The sequence below is a fragment of the Alligator sinensis genome, unplaced genomic scaffold, assembly GCF_000455745.1.
Source record: "Alligator sinensis unplaced genomic scaffold, ASM45574v1 scaffold1185_1, whole genome shotgun sequence".
Classification (NCBI taxonomy): Eukaryota; Metazoa; Chordata; order Crocodylia; family Alligatoridae; genus Alligator; species Alligator sinensis.
In genome coordinates, this window is record NW_005842900.1 from 565,435 (window position 1) to 571,930 (window position 6,496).

Genomic DNA, 6,496 nt, shown 5'->3' on the forward strand with positions numbered 1-6,496 from the left:
ACGGGACTGCCCTCCGGCCCGCCTCCCGCGCCGCCCAGGGACAGCGGAGCGCATACACGGGCGGGCCTGGACCCCTGGCCCCTGCACCCCCCGCCGCCTACCTGAGGCCCTGCCCCGCCCCCGGCCGAGGCCACGCGCCGCCAGGCGAGATACAACCGCTAACGGGCCCCCTCCGCCCCGGGCCTCACCCCCAGCGCATGCGCTCTACTGGCATCATAGAGTACAGCCCTCCCGAGCGCCTAGAGAAGTGCTTCCGGCGGAAGGAAACACGCCGCCTTACTCTTTTCCAAGCCTGGCAGGGACCCCTCCCTGCTGTGCCGCCTTGCCCTCACTTAAGATGGCAACAGGGAGGGGCGGGATTCCTTCCTGGGCTTGTGTTGTACTGCGCAGGCGCGCTCGGCCGCCGTGTAGCCTCTTCTCGGACTGAGGCGCGAAGGGCGCTGGTGTTTCCAGCTCTTTTGCAGCCCACGAGCCTCTGCGTCGCTCGCCACCCCCCCCGGACTGGGGCGTGCGGAAGAGGAGGTGCAACAACATGGCACAGCGCCCTGGGCCAGGCACACAGCAGCAGTGCATGGGGTCAAGGCGGTGGTAGCCACACGAGAGCAGGCAGCCCGGGCAGACCTGCAAGGGGTGGGGTAGGCACTATCCAGGGAAGAGTTCCCCATCATGTCCTGCCCCCAGCTGGCAGAAGGAGCTTCCGCTGAAGCAGCGGTGCTGATCGCCCCTGCCCTGCTCCGTGTGGGCAGCTGTGGAGGAGCAGGGCGAGTGGTGCTCCTGCTACCGGCTTGATGCCTTCCCTCCTCTGGGCTGGAGCCTGTCTGACCTGCTGCTGGGGACACCAGTGCAGCCACCCCTGCCCTTCAGCTGCCACTGACAAGTCTACAGCGTTTCTGGCTAAGCAGAAGAAGAGCTGCAGCCCCTTAGTGAATGAGCAGTTCTAGCCTAGTGCTTACCAGGTTTGGGGCCAGTTGTACAGATGGAGGCAGCAAAAATGAGCTAATTGAAGGCCCTAGAAAGTGCCTGAAGATAGAAAGCAGCCCTGTGGGCGAGGGGAAAATGCACTAGTCAAGTGGAAAATGAACAAGAGGGTTTGGACCCTGTGAAGTGTGGAGGGGCCAGGCCGGACAAGCAGGAGGGCACCTGCGCTCCAAGTGAATCAAGTTGGGACCTTTAGGCAAAGTAGCTGCACAAATTCCACCAGACATGGACGCTGACCTCTAGCACTACCTCTCTGCTGGGGGCAGAATGACTTTCCTTTGGACATAAAGTGCAATTTCAAAGGAAGGCTAGAAAAAAGAGGTGGAAAAACAAAGTAACATCAGAGTGAACTCCCTGAGCAGAAATGGAGGGAAATAAGTATGTTTTCATGTATATGGTGTCCTTGACTGGGATTCTGAAACATGCCTGTTAAATGAAGTGGCATGGTCTTTACATTCCTGCATGGGTGAGAAGAGGTAATTGTCTCCCAGTACTGTGGGTAAAACCACCAGTCACAAGCAGAGAAAGAAACTAATGCTTTGAACCATCACCAGGGAGGACTATACCTCGGTTACTCGGGACTGCAGGGAGGCAGTCAGGTAGGTCAAGGCGGAGATGGAACTGGGACTAGCTACCTGGATCAAGGGCAACAAGAAGTCCTTTTTTAAATAGGGGGCAAAAAGAAGGTACCAGGTAACGTGGGGCCTCTGCAGGACACGCTAGGAGATCTGGTTGTTGCACCAGATGACAAGGCTATAACCTATTTAACGATTTCTTTGCCTCCATTTTCCTGAGCAGGGACCAGATCAGTCCGTCCGCTGGGACCCCCTCAGGCCCCGGGGGAGGCGCACCCAGGCCTAGGGTCAGTGAGGATCTAGTCAGGGAACTTCTGGAGGGACTGGACGTATTTAAATCAGCTGGTCCTAATGACCTCCACCCCAGAGTGCTGAGGGAATTAGCAGAGGTCATTGTGGGACCCCTGGCACGGCTTTACGAGCACTCGTGGTGGTCTGGTGTGGTGTCAGAGGACTGTGTGGTTCCCATTTTCAAAAAAGGGAGGAAGGAGGGCCCAGGAAACTATAGGCCAGTTAGCCTTACCTCGATTCTGGGTAAGCTTTTTGAGAGAATTATCCTGGCACATGTCTGGGAAGGGCCAGCTGGGGAGATTATGCTTAGGGGCAACCAACATGGGTTCATTAGAGGCAGGTCCTGTCAGACCAACCTGGTGGCCTTCTATGACCAGGTCACAAAATCCTTAGACACAGGGGTAGCAGTGGACGTAGTCTTTCTGGACTTCAGGAAGGCATTTGACACTGTCTCACCCCATTCTCATTAAAAAACTAAGGGACTGTGGCATCGACACCTACAGTCAAATGGATCGCTAACTGCCTGGAAGGCCGCACCCAGAGAGTGGTGGTGGACGGGTCATTTTCAACCTGGAGGGATGTGGGCAGTGGGGTCCCCCAGGGCTCGGACCTCGGACCCGCGCTGTTCAACATCATCATCAATGACTTGGACGAGGGGGTAAAAAGCACCCTATTCAAATTTGCTGATGACACTAAGATGTGGGGGGATGTGGCTAGAAGGGAGGAATAGGCTGCAATTGGACCTAGACAGATTTCAGGGGTGGGCAGATGAGAACAGGATGGGTTTCAACACTGACAAGTGCAAGGTGCTGCACCTGGGGGGAAGAACCAGCAGCATACCTACAGGCTGGGGAACTCCCTTCTTGTCAGTGCAGAGGCAGAAAAGGATCTTGGAGTCATTATTGATGCCAAAATGAACATGGGCCAACAGTGTGGGGACGTGGTTAGGAAGGCCAACCACATCTTGTCATACATCCACAGATGCAGCTCAGACAGGTCCAGGGAGGTGATCCTTCCCCTCCGTGCGGCACTGGTCAGGCCGCAGTTGGAGTACTGTGTCCAGTTCTGGGCGCTGCGCTCCAGGAGGGATGTGGACAGCATTGAGAGGGTTCAGAGGAAGGCCACCCGCATGATCAGGGGGCAGCAGGGCTGGCCCTATGAGGAGAGGCTAAGGGACCTGAACCTGTTCAGCCTCCACAAGAGAAGACTGAGGGGGGATCTAGTGGCCTGCTACAAACTAGTCAGAGGAGACCAGCAGGCACTGGGGGAGTCCCTGTTCCCCAGAGCACTACTAGGAGTGACTAGAAATAACAGTCACAAGCTGGCAGAGGGTAGATTCAGACTAGACATCAGGAGGCGCTACTTCACAGTCAGGGTGGCTAGGATCTGGAACCAACTTCCAAGCAAAGTGGTGCTGGCTCCTACCCTGGGGGTCTTTAAGAGGAGGTTAGATGAACACCTTGCTGGGGTCGTTTGACTCCAGTACTTTTTCCTGCCATGGCAGGGGGTCGGACTTGATGATCTGCTCAGGTCCTTTCCGACCCTACCAACTATGAACTATGAACTTTGTTTGAAATGACAAAATGAAGAAGGTCCTGCCTTCAGATGCTTAACACTGAACTACAAGAGGGCCAGCACCTTTAACTCACTAGATGTAAGTGTTGTGACAAGACACCAGGCAGACAGGTAGGCTGTTCCTGCAGTACCATTTGGAGTCTTTAAATAGTAGACTGTCTGAATTAGAATATCAGACTCAGGCAAGACATGTTTGAGACTCACTATATCAGATCCAGGCTGAGGTTTTGAATCCCTATTTCCAGATCTGGGGGAGGACAGAAAATAACAATATTATTCTTATGTCCTGTTATCTACTTTCAGGCCCAGCTCATGATTTTATCCACAGACTAAGCCTGACTCCCCTCAAAGGCATCCTGATTCTTCTCTGTAGGGTGTGATAGAAAGGAGAGTACTAGTGAGGAAACAGTCTTTGTGTGTCAAGACACAGCCATTTTAGAAAGAGCAAACAGGTTTTGCTGAAGTCAAGATACTTTGACACACAGCTTCCTTTGAGGTAGCAACAGGTAGGAGGACTGAGGTACTGTTGGGCAAGATTGGTAAAAAAGCTGAGCTTTTGAATACTTATCCACAGGCACAAAGTCATCTGATGACTGCCCCCAAGCAAAATGTTTAAGCTTTTTTATTTGAAAGTATATATATTGCAACCAGTGTCCTTTGTATGTATTTTTGCTAATGTGGGTATCTGCTTTACTCTATGCTTTAATATGGATGTTATTAATGATGGAAGCCTGTTTTTTTGGCCTTTTCCTATTTATCATCATATATTACTTATGCTGGTTTCCCAGGACCCGTGTGTACTTTGTCTATACAAAAGATAACTTTCGGAAACTCCCGGTACTGCCTTATAGCATGCTGCTTTTGTGCATTTTATTGCTTATGGGGAAAAGGAGGGGACATCATTTACTACCTGCTCTTCCAAGCATATTAAGCTTATAATTGGCATATTTTAGTTGTTCTAGGAGTGGAAGAAGAATTAAAGGAGAAAACTTATTAGTGACTATATCAGAAATAATCTACAGAACTTGTAAAGGGTATTATGTGTTTCGTTCTAAAAACGCCACATCCCTATCAGCTACTAAAGCCAAAGAATGTGTTGACTTTCCTTTTGTCCATCTCTATGAATGTTAGAGTTGAAAAATTTTATTACAGGCAAAACAAAAAATTTCATGTGCCCCCTAACTAAATGAAACAGCTAAATGTTTATAGAAGAGGAGGATGACATGGTCCCAGAATGATAGTCTAACACTCTTGAACAGCAGAGGGTAGTAGTGTGCTTGTACATGGTGAGAAGACAGAAGGAAATGCCCTGCAAGAAAGCTGGCTGCTTTACAGCAAACAAGGCCCTCAACAGAATAGTTTAGAACGATGAATTTGACAGACAGAAAAGAATAACATACTCCTGAAAAAAAAAGGAAAGATGAAGAAGCATGGGTTAAACATGGTTGCACTCAGTTTTTATTGTTTCTAATTTTTAAGATTTCTAATTTTTAAATGTAATTGTAGATACTTATTTCAACAGAATTGCTGCAGATGTATTTAGAAGTTATTTTAGAGACACAAATGAAAGTTTATGGTGGAAGTTACTAACTAGGTTTTTGAAAGATGGTTATGTATGTTATGGTATGTAGGTTTAAAAGGATAAAAGGGCTTTTGCCCCAGTGCAAGTAGTAATTGTCATGACCCAAAAGGCATGATTGTGTGTGTGCTTCGGCACCAGAATTATCCCCGCCAAGTTACAGAGCATTGCACGGGAGAGTTTCCTGTAGCAAGAGGAAACCCTGGTGCAGGGATGAGTTTCCCGCCTTTTCTGCAGCTTCTTTTGCAGAGTGCATTGCTCGAGTTGCAAGAGGAATGCACGGTGCAAAAGAGTTCCCGCCACCGGTATGCAAATTCGTTCCCCGTGATTGGCTAGTGCTAAATTATTCACACGTGGCGGCTAACGATTGGCTTGTTAGCTGTATAAGAGGCTTGAGCGGTTTCCGCCCAAGCCGAAGAGGACTCCACATCCATCTCGTGGGGACTCTGGGTACACGGCAGGGTAACAGAAACCCTGTGTGAGATCCAGAGGAGCGTGGCGGCCTGATCCACCGCCCACTTCTTCCTGTCCTCGAGCGCAACTTTTATAAGACGTACTTACGATTTCTATTTTGGTGGCTCCTTCACCCCAAGCATCCGGAGCTCTGCACCGTGGAGCCTAGCAACCTCCACGCGACCGTCTGTGTTGTCTGTCTGTAACTGCAACTCAATCAAGTTTTCCAGCCTGCACCACTGCCATCTTGGTGTAAGTAAACAATCTTTAAAACTACCACGAAAAGGGCTCGGGTCGCTCCCGGCCCGCACAGTAATAAAGTGGCTGTGGATTCTTGACTTGAAAAACAAATTAAATTGAGCGCGTGACTGATAAAACTTATTCTGAACCAAACTTTGAATCTAGTTGCTTTCTTAAAAGTACAAAGTACTGAAACTATTGACCTATTCTGATCACTGCATTTATGAACCAATTAGGTTCCCCATCTGATAATTCTCCTGCATGGGGAGGAGATAATTCTGCTCAAATCTTCTATATTTGCTGAAGCAAAGTATTAAATTCCAACTTTTTCTTAAGATGTGTTCAAAACTTCATAATGCTGTTTAGTTTTCTCATTGAAATGCTGAATATTATGTCCAAGCAATTTTAGCAAGTGTAATAATTGAACAATATGATTACAGTTGTCACAACCCAGTGATTTTGGTGCCTCGGCACGATGGAATTTTCCCGCCACATGAGAGCCTCTTGCAAAGTAAAAGGTTTTCTGTTGCAGCAGAAAACCCCGGTGCAAGAGAGTTCCCGCCATTCGAATGCAAATTTGTGTCCCGCTATTGACTAGTTCTAAATTATTTCTACGTGGCGGCTGGTAATTGGCTTGCTGGCCGTTTAAAATTTCGTGCGACTTCCGCCCAAGTCGGAGAACTTTGAGCACACTGCAGAGTGCCTCTAAAGAAATCTGACTTGTGGCTGAGCTGATCGATAGACTGATCACCTATCGATTCTTCTCCCCGTCGCCGAGCGCAATCCCCGACGTACCCTTGCCCCG

The 6,496-nt window shown here is 49.4% G+C and overlaps 1 protein-coding gene across 5 annotated transcripts in view; it reads right to left on the reverse strand.

The window, feature by feature from the left end:
• CIPC (CLOCK interacting pacemaker) overlaps positions 1-1,515 on the reverse strand; it is a 23,476-nt gene extending 21,961 nt beyond the window's left edge. For 2 of the 5 annotated variants that reach the window (XM_025192175.1, XM_025192174.1), the window contains exon 1: positions 102-1,515. The gene's annotated coding sequence lies outside the window, so the exon portion shown is untranslated. The remainder of the gene's footprint in view (positions 1-101) is intronic. The other 3 variants (XM_014525840.2, XM_006035959.3, XM_025192173.1) reach the window with 3 other exon arrangements.
• Positions 1,516-6,496: the final 4,981 nt, after the last annotated feature.